Genomic DNA, 13,353 nt, shown 5'->3' with positions numbered 1-13,353 from the left:
TTGCTAGCCTGTTCTAAAAATAGTCACCTGTCATGTGGACCTTGCTTCAGCTAGGAGCTATCTGTGTTCTTCCATCTCCAGCTTTAAACTAACATGGCAGTTCTGAGTACAAGTCTTTTCTTGAGCAGAAAATAAGATAGATGTTAAATGAGAATAAGCCCAGCAAAATTGCTTACATTGCATTAGAGTTGCTGTACAATGACAGCTAAATGTATTTCATGTGGCTGCTCCTACCTATTTCTGTTGTAAAATATAGTAAAGGCTTTTTTTTGGTTATGTAACAAGAACCCAAAATAAAGCATTCACATACTCGCTTGTATTGTAAAAGCGCAAAGACCTTCTGAAGACATGAATAGTATAGAGATGTCCAATTAGTTTTCAAGGGTCAGATTCTGCCTCCATAAAATGGCATGGTAGTTGGAAAGAAGGAAAGGCAGACTCAGCGTAGATCTAAGGATCTGAACAAAAATCTAGTCTCTAGACCTCACACTCCACATTTTGCACTCAACCATCCCTAGAAAAGGAAGTAACAGGTGGATGTAAAATGCAAACATTTTGACTGAAAGGGAAGGCATAGAAAAGAAAATTACTTTTTTTGGAATAACAATAATAGCTAGAAGTAACATATATAAAACAAGCAAAGAAACAAAATCTTTTGGAAGGTACAAATAAATTCACCTTTCAGGACAAAAACCACTGTTTGACAGTAAGGGCCAAGGAAAAATTTTTCCATAATCACTCATACGAACAGAAACAAACAAAAGATTGCCAGTGAAAAATCAAGTTCATCTGCACTGTAGTCACCTTCATTCAGCTAAGCCTCACTTAGAGTGAGTAGCACGAATTCTGTTGTTTTGTTACGGATGAGGGAAAACCCAGAATTATCTATTGTAAGTCCAAATGCATGAATATGACTCACTGATAAACAGATTTCTTTATAGAAAGATTTCTCAGTGTCTGTAAGATTTATTCAGATCTTTACCTTAGCTGAAAGAATGTAACCAGACGACTTCTTAATGGAGCATATTTTAGAGAAATTATAAACTCAAAAATCGTTTTCAAAGCTGAAATGAAATAAAAAAAGAGATCAAGGACAACTGAACCCACAACAAGGCATACTATCTCAAACCTTACATGAAAAAAAAAAAAAGTCAGTTGCCACAGGCAGTCTGTACTGGAACAATTTACTCCTTTGTGGTCGATAATTCAAGCTAACACTGACTTTAGCAGCATTACAAGGGCTATCTCTAAGTAAGGATGAGTTATATGTTCATTGTACATCAGATACTACACCCAAACTTATCTTTTCAGAAAAGAAGTAACTTCATGATGTTCAACTGCCAGCCTATCTGGAATACACATAGGTTGTATAATCCTAATTACATTTGTGAGTGAAAGAATAAAAATTCAATACAAAAGTGCTAAGAATATCAGTTTCCTGCAAATTTACAAAGTAGTTTATTCTAGTTTCCTTTTACATGTATCTGAGTTTATAGAGATGTAAAGAAATTGCACAGTGTGAGAGTAAAGAAGTCAGAGTTGCACCTATTCCTTTCTTTTCTTTGATTTCAGCTGTCAGCTTGTCTTTTGAAAGGAAATAAAAACCACTAACTTTATCTGTGCAAGAGAAGATAGCACTTCAAACCATAAAGGACTTTTGTAAATTTGTAAGCTATAAGTCTCCTTTGAAATTATACTGACAAAAAAGAAAAAAAAAAAAGAAGCAACACAGCTTTTAGTTATTTAAAGCATTTTCTTTTGTGTTTGAAGGCAACAAGGCAAAATAAAAAAAGGTCACAAAACTCATTTCAGAATCCGGAATCAAAGCCATAAACTGTAACAGACGTAGCCAGAGAAGATGGCAGACATATTAACCTAGGTACTCTCTGATGACAAAGGGATGATAATCAAAAGGATTATTCTCTGTCTTACCTTTGAAACTAAGTGTGAAATGGAATATTTTTTACATGAAAAGACTCTAGTCAAGGATATGATATACATTACCCCAGAAGGTCTGAAGATACTTTTGAAAATTAGAATGGCTTGAATGTCAGCATTTCTAGTTAGGGTATTATCTGTTGTAAAGAGGGAACAGAATGAAGAAACGGAAGCCTGCTTTAATAACCAGCTGTCTAGAACATAATTTAAAGAGTTAATGCAACAATAAATAGCAAAGGCTTGTTAAGAAATGTTTCATAGAAGGCCTAAGGATTGTGGATAAATCACTGACATTTCACCTCCACTAACACAAATCACACCTCACCTCAGCTGGAAATCAAAAAAAAGAATTGAAGGACTTGTCCTTATTAGGTTGAAAAAACGTATCAGAGAAGTATCGCATATAATTCAGCAGAATTTGGCAGGATTAAAGCTCTATTAAGAGAAAGCAAGGAGACTGAAATGCTACAGAGAGAGGATAGATTCATTTTTTAGGAAAAAAAAAAGTTTTACCTTCAGCCATTTACCTTTACATTTCCCCTTCTCATCTATTTTGGGCTATTATCTATGACACAATAGGTGACTCTCTCAGACAGTGAAGCCAAGTTCATCTACTAACTTGACTGATATTTATATCCAGAGTGAGCTCAATCTTATACTCAAAAACTATCTGGAACACTTCCATCACAATATGCTGAAATTCCTAAGTAAGCTAGTTGATGGATTTTTCATTACTTTTCTGAAATAATGAGTATATTTGCCAATACATTTGTAAAGATTTTTCATTTCATGTTTATTAAAAAAAAAAAGATCCAAGTACAAAATTAAAATCACGTAAACAGGCAGGACAGAACATGAGTACATGAATTCACAGTTCTCCAGATCTTACCTGTTAATCATCAGGTAATGAACTGACACCTGCCTGGTACAATTGGTTAAGGGGGTTTATATATTCAGATTACAAAGTACAGATTAGTACTGAACCATCCCAAGCAATGCAAAACATCCCTTTGCCTCCTCCTTTGCCCTCTAGTTACCTGCCACTAGTTAACTGTGTGTCTTGCATTAAAACGAACAAATAAAAAAAATTGTGTGCTGGAAGAAATTGGGAAAAAGGCATGAGATTCATCTTACCAACATCTGCTTTGTAAACATCTACATCTAAAGATGTAACATTTATATACTAGTCTACTAAGCTTCCTCAATTGTCAATGGACAGAACTAGAAGCAGGTATGGAGTGGTTCACCTGAACTACTTTAGACAGAGATGAGATAAATGAGAGGAATTAGTGTGACGGTGTGCTCCTTTCCCCCCCATGATGTGCTCTCTCCCCCTCAACCTGACCTCCCTGTAAACAGCACATATGCAGGAACTAATTGAGCATGTGCCAACTAAGGCTCATCTAGCATGCCAATATGACTATGAGTCGATCATCTCCCCCCCCTATAACCAGGGGGCAGCCCAGAGCCCCTTGAGCTCTCCTGCATGGCAGCGGGCTGCACTGCAGGACCTCCCCTTGAGCAGGGACACCTCTCAAGGTTACTCCTCGAGGCTGAGAGGTTCCTTACCCATGACAGAGCCTCGGTAAGTGATTAATAGCATGCTGAAACTTTGTGAACTTCACGAAACTTTGCTGAGTTATATCTCTGATTAATTGTGCACATAATCCCTTAGACATAAACCATTGACCAAGCCTGAGACTAGGATCGGATCCAGCCGCACCAAGGCTCCTCTCAGGAGGAGTTTAGAAAGCAACAGGGTCCTTTCTGAACCTCGTGACTCAATGGGAGGGTCTCTGTTATGTGTGCATCTGACCCTGTCCTTCACGCAGTAAATGACTGAGTGAACCTTGCCAACTGAACCTCGTTAAATCATTCTTATTTACAATCGAACTGTGTTAAGTCGCTATCTTACTGCAATAAACAGTGCTGCTTCCCTCTTACGAGTGAAGTGTACGCTCCTTCGCAACAATTAGGCACATTAAAATCCTAGTCTTTGTATGTTCAACATACTTCAGTTACTTCTGCTATTCCCTTTTTCTTCTTCCTCCTCCTTCTCCAGAATTTAATGTAGTATATCACTGAACTTCTATAAAGATATATTTTTATACACACCTTGACACAACACATACTACAAAGACAGATACAGAAAATAATCTTCTACTGAGTAAAGCATTAAGGTCCAAAGGAAGATGACAGTTTTCTTGAAATGTAGGGCTCTGCTGACTTGCATCCGAATTCCCTTCTCTTGGAAACATGGAAATAAATAATAATTTTACATTTCATTAAAACATAAAATAACATTTATATAAGGCTGCTTCTAAATCCTCCCTTCAAAAGCCTGAAAACTTGAGCAAGTGTAACTGAAAAAGTTACGTCAGAGTCTCCTGAAGCAGAGGTTGCTTACGCTTATTAGCATCCAGCGGTCACTATGCCCGCTGACCAGAAAGCCACATAACCGGTTGTTACGATGTGCCTACAGTCCTATCCCTAAAGCGCTTAAATGGTCCTATTTCTTCTGAATGGAGTTTTCTTTGCATGTTTCCAGGCAGAAAACTGTTTGTTTAGCACCTGGGGTCTGATTTCCTAGCAGAGTCTGAACTCTTGGATCTTTAAGCTCACATTATTCAACATATTTATTCCAAAAAAAGTGTAGAAATTTTGCTGTCCACTGTCTCTTCATACCAGCTTTGCATTAATTGAATTTAACTGACCTAAAGTTATGCCAGATTTAAATTGACGCTATATATGTGAAAAATAGAGCTTTCAATCTGTATAAGGCTGTATCCTGTAATATTTAGGGAAGCACTGCACAAAATTGCATTATTTTCTTTCTACTTTTCTACACAAGAAAAACATTTTTCATATTTTAGAGTTAAAACAAATTCGTATTTCTTCTTACACAGAATACTGTACATTTTATTTCCTGAATACCTTGGGGTTTAAAAAAAAATCCCTTTTATAAAGTTGCTAAAGATCACTGAAATGTAACCTTTTGATAGGTCAGTAAATTTCAGATCAGTAAACAGAAACATGCCATTGTCTCTAGTGAATATATTCCACTTCAGGAGCTATGTTCATCCCATCTACAAATAGAATCTTGTGTAAACAGACAAATTTTGTCTCACTTCAAAAATGTGCCGAGGTAAATTCTCTTATGTTTATGCTTTGATTTGTTCGAGTAAAATGCAACTTGAAATTTTTAGTTGATGAAAATAAAAAGCTGGATATAAGCATTTCCCACAATTCTGAAATAAAACACAAAATCATTATTAGAACTGGATATCTGACACACAAAATCATGGTCACTGAAAACCCATTAAATGCAAAAAAGCTCTTATGTTGAATTTTCTTTAAACATAATTGATTTATTTTCTACATGCTTAGTTAAAAAGAATCACAGACCTTGTTGTGGCTGCAATTAGTTTGCACTTCACCGCCTGTAACACTGCTTATATCTGGAGACGTAATTACTCACAGAGAGATGTAGGGAAGAACAACAGTAATCTCACTTTTTCCCTCATCGGTAATTGTTCACTATAGAGGCAGGACTCATAAGCGGGTGCCATTCCTGTAGTGTTTGCAAGTAAGTGGCTCTGCTACCCTTCAAATTACTTGCTATATGATTTTACTGTATTAGTTTAAGTGTATTTTTAACAATCTGCAGATGTATTTTGAACATAATATCATCTTGAGAGAATTACAATGCAGGTTTTCAAACAATAAATTAAACATACTACACATCGGACAGCCTGAGGCAACAGGGGGGCATAGAGAGTAAGATGAAAAAGCTGACAGTTCCAAATGCACATTTCTCTGCACAAGGGAAAAGTAACTACCCAATAGTTTGTGCAAGATGGTGCAAGTCCTTGATTTACCAGACCAACCACTCCAGAAACGCTCTAGATACTCGAGGAAGCCATAAGAATAGCTCCTGTTGGGGTTTCTTCCCAGGTCAGACCTATGAAATACTTGCAGAGCTGCAACTCCAGTTTGTCAGGCTCGGTAAGCCTCAGATAAGGTTATACAATGGATGCTAACTATTTTATTGCTGACCTGCGCTGACATTTCAGAAGTCTGTGACAGACCAAGAAAGTGTTCCCGAACAGACCGCTTGCAGTGCTGCTCATGCATTTGGCCAGAGAGGATCGTGGACTCAAAAGTTACATAAATTTGCCGATTCCCATTTGCCTCTTGCAGAGACCAGATGATACTGCAAAGTTGCATAAAATGTGTGAAGTATGGAATTGCTTTGGGACCTAGACAGATGAGGTCAGAAACAGCAGTTTCATCCTATTTTGGTAAAAACTGGCACTGTCACCTCAAAAGATGCATAGAATGGCAGTTATAATGTTTTAAGCAGTGTTTGAAAGAGCCAAAGAAAAGGATTCGGGAAAGTGTAAAGACAACTGGGAGACGAGACGAGTGTTCATAAAAATGAGAAACATGAGTATTACTCTGCTACATTGGTGGTTTACACAAAATTCTGTTTTTTATCAGCTGTGCTGTTGGTTCGTACTGATCTGTAAAGAAAACGGGCAGATGAATTTCATCTGACTTTGTGATTCTTTGAAAAAGAGGTGAGTGTGTATACACACGTATCTTTTTAAACAAAAACAGTGTTTAACAAAACAACATCTAGCACTCAGAGCAGTATCTAATTAAAAGTCTATTCTACACGGAAAACATTAAAAACCTTTTAGAAATATTCTTCTCTTTAAAAGAAGAACTACTTCAATCTAAGAATAAAGTAACTTGAAGAACTTTGAATGATGAGAAAAGGCTTTGACCAGCTATGAATTTTACTTGAAATTTACTTGACATTCCAAACAAAAATTAGATTTTTTGCACTGCACTACTTTAAGAAGTGCTTTATCTAACACTACATTTAGGCAGGGCATTTGGCATTGAAAATCTAAGACTGCATGAGAAACAGGTAATCATTTTGGTATTATCCTTAATTTTCACAACAATCATTGTCAGGAAGAAGAACGCAAGCAATGACTTTTTTTTTTATTCTCATTACAAACTCTGTCTTTCTGAAGCAATATCAGAATTTTAATGACTCATATATTCTGTGAACGAGCATAATGAACACTACAACACTGACATTTTCAATGTTCTGTAATTTGATTTGTTGGCAATTCCCATTCTCTTCTGTTTACAACCTGCAAGAAAGAGGTGAAATATCTAGCCAGTCAAAATAGAGAATATTTATAAGACTCAACTTTATGGATTCATTTTAACTCTCCAGTAAAGTGGAAAGCTCTATCTCATTATACATCTAGAAAAAACAATATGCACATACCCAAGCTATAGCAATTTTTCCAAGAGCAGCCATATTATGAGTTTAAATAGCTTCAGGGGAGAGCTTAGCCATATGTTTACTAAGTCTCCTAAAAGTTTAAATTCTTCCGCTTGATAAAACAGATACACAAATGCTAATGTCCATTTCTTGGCACAGAGTTGAGATGAATTTTTATATTTGCAGTTTATATCCACTATTTCAATCACACAAAGAGAAAGATGATATTCCCAAGCTGTGGACTGACTAGGCTGCACCCTAACTTCTCTGGCACTGAAACCAACAGCAAGTCATAGGGCAGCGGGACCATCCTCTTCTCCTTTCTTCCAAACTTGGGTCCCTGCTCTCCCTCAGCTATGAATTAAAGGCTACTCCTTTCATGGTAAATGATACTTCATGTATAAATTATACCTGATACGTGCTTGGTTATGATAGCTTGAACTTGCCTGTTCCATCAGGTACCTTAGCTGTGCCCAGCATCATACTTTGCTCTGCCAGAAAATGAGTGAGACCTTTTTTAAAGCTTCCCTGAATTAGAATTGTTAGCAAGGTATTGTGAAATTAACATTTTAGGGTTTTTAATTCACTTTTTTTTTTTTAGAAGATTAAACAAAAAAGCTTGTGTTATTTTAGCAAATACAGAAAGCATTACTCCATCTGTTTATTGTCTAAGCTTTCAGCAGATAAAACTGGACATATCACACCTCTAGCTCAGGAATTTTATAATCGCCTTGTGTGACAATTCATTCCTGGCACACACACACACACACACACTATTATCCAAGTACTACTGCTCATGAAACATGCTGGACTGACAGCAGTAGAGGACAGAGCCCTCTAGTCTCTCCACCGGGAAGAAAGCAGCAATATGAGGTTTCCTTGCCATACCCTCTCTATATGCTTTCATTCTACATTAGTTCTGACCTGGGGAAGGGAAAAAAAAAAATCAGATTGCTGAGAAGGGCAATTTAGTCTCCTTCTGCCAAAGTTCTCCGCTGTGAATGCTGATTCAGGCCTAATTTCGTAAGAACTCCTTTTTACTAGTTTCTAGTCTATCTGTAGTCTACAAGCAATATCTGTCTGTCTACATTTTAAAGAGGCATCCACTGGGGGATAGAAATAAACTGTAATGGAAAGGCTTGTTTTCCTTCTTCATTATTTGGACCTCTAAAACAGAGTTTTTTTGACATTTTAAATTTGTATAATTAACTTTGATTTGAAAAGCTTCCTATGGCCTGAAATACCAGAAATCAAAACTAAAGCAATTTTCTCTTCTGATAATGACCCCCCTTTACAAATTTTAATAGCTTTTCAAACTATTTTTCATATCTCCATTATTCAACACCTTAAATACCACTGCAACACTAAAATTTTATCACTGAACTTTTTTTCAAATTCTGTTTGAAACAACATAAAAAACCTCAATAAGGAATAAGATGCGAGAACCATCATTAATATTAAATCCTGCTGACATATTTCACATACAAGAAAAACTAATGCAGGATGAACGGTGATCCCTGAATAAGTTTCTGTTTGTGCACAGACTTCCCTGTCGTACTTTTGGCTGAAGACAGAAGTCTGTGAACAAAATTAAGTAACAACACTGTCGGTTTATGAATATGAACGTATTAGGGAACACAAGAAAACAGCTTTCAGATAAACCAAAAATGCGAGGCAATGCATGTTAGCCACACCTACCTGACAAAGCATAGACATTTTATTATATAATAACACAAGTTGATTCAACGGTTTAAGCAGGAAAGCTCTTAATTTTTCCAGTGTTCACACAGAAGAAAAAAGTACAAATAAGAGCTCTTCACTGTATTTTGTGCAATGTACACAAAGAATGAAAGCATTCTTTTAATATCCATTCATTCAGTCCCACTTTAGAATTAAGAGAGAAATTCTTTATTGATCAGGTCTACCAGTCCTCAGAACACTTTCGAAAACTAAAATAATTTTCAGAATTGTCCTAATTTCAAGCTTTCTGAGCTACTTGCTCAGACTGTGTATGACATACAGTGGCCCAAGAAAATTAACTACATCTAGAAATCGGTTAAAGAATTCAGAATAGGAGTGGAGGGGTCCTCCTCATCTCTGCTTCTCCCCCCCAACCAACCAAAATCACCCATAACATTACTTTATAATACATAATTAAATAGAAAAGACAATAAATATGCAGTCCTTTTTATGCATACTTCACAGTAAATTTCCAGATGTTGTGTGCCATGATGGGAACTTACTATTCTTTTTTTGCTCTTCTATTCATCAGCTTGGTAGAAAAGACAGGAAGCCTGCTTAGATACTCAGCTTCCACAGCAACTTTTGTCCTATTTAATGGACAGACACTCCAGTCACAACACTACTTTTCAGTGTCAAAATCTCTATTTTAGAGAGGTGTCCTTTCTTACTTACCCAACAACTGTTGAACCCCTGCTCCCAGAACAGGTCATTTTATTATAACCTGCTATCATCCTTTAATACTTTCTGCTTTTCTGTGGCAGGGTGTGCATTTTCAGAGCACTAGTTATTCCAGACTGACTCCCTTATACAGGCCCTCCTGGCATAAATAAAGAGAGCTTTTGAGTAAGGTAGCTTAATGTCGACCAAATAAAGTGAAGCACCATACTATTTAAAGCCTACTAAAAGTGTTTACATAAGGAATTCACGCTGGTTTACTACCTGCTATCCTTGCTTATCCTTTGAGCCCTTGAAAAGTCAGCCAATTCCAAGGAAGATTACATCAATTTACTGAATCATTATTTGGGGTTCTAGAGGCTACGGCTAGGGAAACAATACATGGAAATGAAAACTTTGCGTCATAAACTTTGGGAAATCTCACCAAGGAACCTGTCTTGAAACAGCACGCTGAAAAGCTTGAAACAGCAAGTGAAAACACAGTTGTGCACTGAAAAGCAAGAATCTTCCTAGTTATTTCACAGGTAAATTTGCATTTAGAATAGAATCAATATGTTTAGAAGGATTCAAAAAACAATAGATCTACCTGACTTTCCACATATTAACTCAATGACACATACACACCTTAGAAGAACAAGCAATCTGACAATCTCTGCCAGACATGCTGATGGAATACCCTGAAGTCCCAATCACATCTCGAGCTCAGCTTTCTCTTTTCTAGGCTTGTATGATCAAAGCCGCCTCTCTCTCCTCATCTAGCTCTTCATCCAAATCCTTTCCTGAAAGAGGCGACTGCTCTGGGGACAGAGGCCAGCCAGGAGGGCCCGCGGGAGCCGCTGGCGAAAGCGCGGGGACGCGGGAGGGGCGGCACACCTGCGCAAGGGCACGCAAGGCTGGCGGCTACGCTGCGGTACGTGCTGCAGCCCCTTCTCAGGGAGAGTCTCCACAAGCCCACAAGAAAGGAGAAGCAGGTCTTTAAAATGCATGAAGAGGATTCCTGCTAAGGCTGAGGGAAATGCTAGAGGAAAAATCTCATCCCTGATAGAATACAACCTTCAAATTTTCTCCAAGGAGCAGAATTCTCCAGCTAAAACCAATGAGTCTCACTAGAGAATTGTTCATTATTATGACCAGCAGGTTTCTTCTGGAAAGAAGAAATACTTTGATTATGGATATATTCTTCAAAAATCTGACCTACATCTGCAGAGTTGGTTAAAAAGAATAATTAAAATATGGAAATCATATTAAAAAAAAGACACACTTTTCAATGTTAAACATGCTGTGGCCTTTTAAAAAATAAATCCTAGTTACAGGCTTACGTTATGTCAATAGAACACAAAAAAGAAAAAAACACAAGAAATGGAAATCATTATTTTGGACTCCTAATGCTCAATACACTCACTCCTAATACATTCACTCTCCAAATCTGTATTTGAGCTTTAAGAAAATTAGACAAAGAAAGGTTTTGCTGCTTATATTTTGAGAATTTGATATATCAAATCAATAATACAAAAAAGTTTCAATATATTTTCCTTCTCCCCTGTTGGAAGATTATTTTAATGGGTTTTCTAATGTACAGTGAGAATGCAGGTACACATTTAAACATCCTCCAGCAGCAATATTTCAATACTGTCTGGCCATATATCTCTTTTTAAATGTATCAATACATGGCAATAAAGTGTTAAATAAATTATTCTATTTTACACATTTCTGGGCTTCATCTTCATCTGAGTAGAAACTCTTCCTTGGTGGAATAATTATAAGCTTATCTACAAGAGATTCACAGACAGCATATTTTTATTCTTTCGAAGAGGAACAGCAAAGCTGTTGGTGTGGTTTATTATATAAAATCCTTAGTTTTGATACTGTGATTAAAATGTCAATTTTCTTAAAGCACCATTCTCCCTCAGATAGATCTGATTAAACTTGCATAGCTTAAGTACAAGAATTAAAATGACTTGAAATTGAAATAAACTACATTTGAAAGCATATGCACACTGTACCTACACCTAAACAACAAACTCTTCAGAGCCATGACCAGCAGACTATTGGCACTGTATTTGTGCAATGTCTCACACACCAAAATGCTAACGCTCCACAGAAGCCAGGGGCTCCAGCACCGGGAGCAGGATGCCATTCTGCAGAAATGGTCTTGAGAAAGACACCTCAGTAGAAAGAGAGAACGGGCATAACAGTCAAATTATTGAGAATTATTATAATCTGTAATTCATAATATAAGGAGCACTTTGTAGAGAGAGCAACGGTGGTGTACAAATATCAATGTTTTTGAATGACAATATATTGAACAATGACTCAGCTCAAATAATCCAAAAAAAATCACGTTTGGTCACTGTCAGACAGTAGATGCACCGTTCACTGCTTCATCATTTTGAAAGCCAGCTGAATCAAGCCTTCATCTGAAGGCACAGCACTGTAGGAGAGTATCAAAAAGATAAAAAAAAAATGTCCCATAGGATGTATGAAAAAGACAAGATAAAAAAAAATTTACTTGCATAGGATGTACCTGGACGTATTTGGCCAAATTCTGCTATGTATATTGTTCTGACTGGCTTCAGAGGGAGCTGCATTAGAGGAAAAACCCTTCTCAGTCTTAGTTTTAAATGGACAAGTTCAGAAAACATTTCAGAAGTCAAACAACTCTGTATAACAAAAACAATACAGGGAGTCGCTAAGGAAAGTGCCTAACTGATAGCTTATTTTTGATGTCCAATAGGGTAAGTATAGGCAAGAAAATGCCAGTTGAGAGGAAGATATTAATTTGCTCCTTTTAATAGTTAAAATACTACTTGAAAAAATTATTTTTCTTGTTATAAAATAACAATTTAAAAAATTATTAGTTCCAGGTCAAAATGAGCTGCTGGGATATAACTGCATATGTTAGTGACATGAAAACAGTGCTTTCCCCCCCGGAAAATGAGAATTTATATCCTAGATCCATTACAACTCAGCAGAAATATGAGCTGTGTTAAATAAATCATCAAAAATAAATATTACACTTTAATGGGGTGAAGTGATTTGTAATTTCAAATGATCACTTCAGCAAGCTGTGTATTTTTACTCTTGTAATCACTCACAGAGATAAGATTACTACTAAAGCACTCAAAATAAATATCCATGCCAATAGCTGTTTGAAAAAACAAAACTGGAAAGAATGTTTTCCCCAAACATCTTAAATATGTTGATTTGTTTCCAGGCCTGCTCAGAAATTCCTGTCCCTACTAGCCTTGTAATGATAATCTAGAGCAGCTCTTCACAAAATGTTAAGTGACCAGCCCATAACCTCCATAAGGCTACCAGCTCGTACAAGGTTTTGCTGCACTGTGTAATCACTGTTTCCTATAACAGAGAATCACGGAATAATTTCAGTAAGAAGGGACCTCCAGAGGTCATCTAGTCCAATCTCCTACTCAAAGCAAGTTTAATTAGATCAGGTTGCTCAGGAACTTGATCACCAGGTGGCCTGGAGGAAAAAAAAGAAAGAGAGAGAGAGAGAGAGAGAAAGAGAGAGAGAGAGAGAGAAAGAGAGAGAGAGAGAGAGAAAGAGAGAGAGAGAGAAAGAGAGAGAGAGAGAAAGAGAGAGAGAGAGAGAGAGAGAGAGAGAGAAAGAGAGAGAGAGAGAGAGAAAGAGAGAGAGAGAGAAAGAGAGAGAGAGAGAAAGAGAGAGAGAGAGA

Source organism: Apteryx rowi, unplaced genomic scaffold, assembly GCF_003343035.1.
Source record: "Apteryx rowi isolate R43461 unplaced genomic scaffold, aptRow1 scaffold_52, whole genome shotgun sequence".
In the NCBI taxonomy this organism is placed as follows: Eukaryota; Metazoa; Chordata; class Aves; order Apterygiformes; family Apterygidae; genus Apteryx; species Apteryx rowi.
This window is presented reverse-complemented; position numbering follows the sequence as displayed.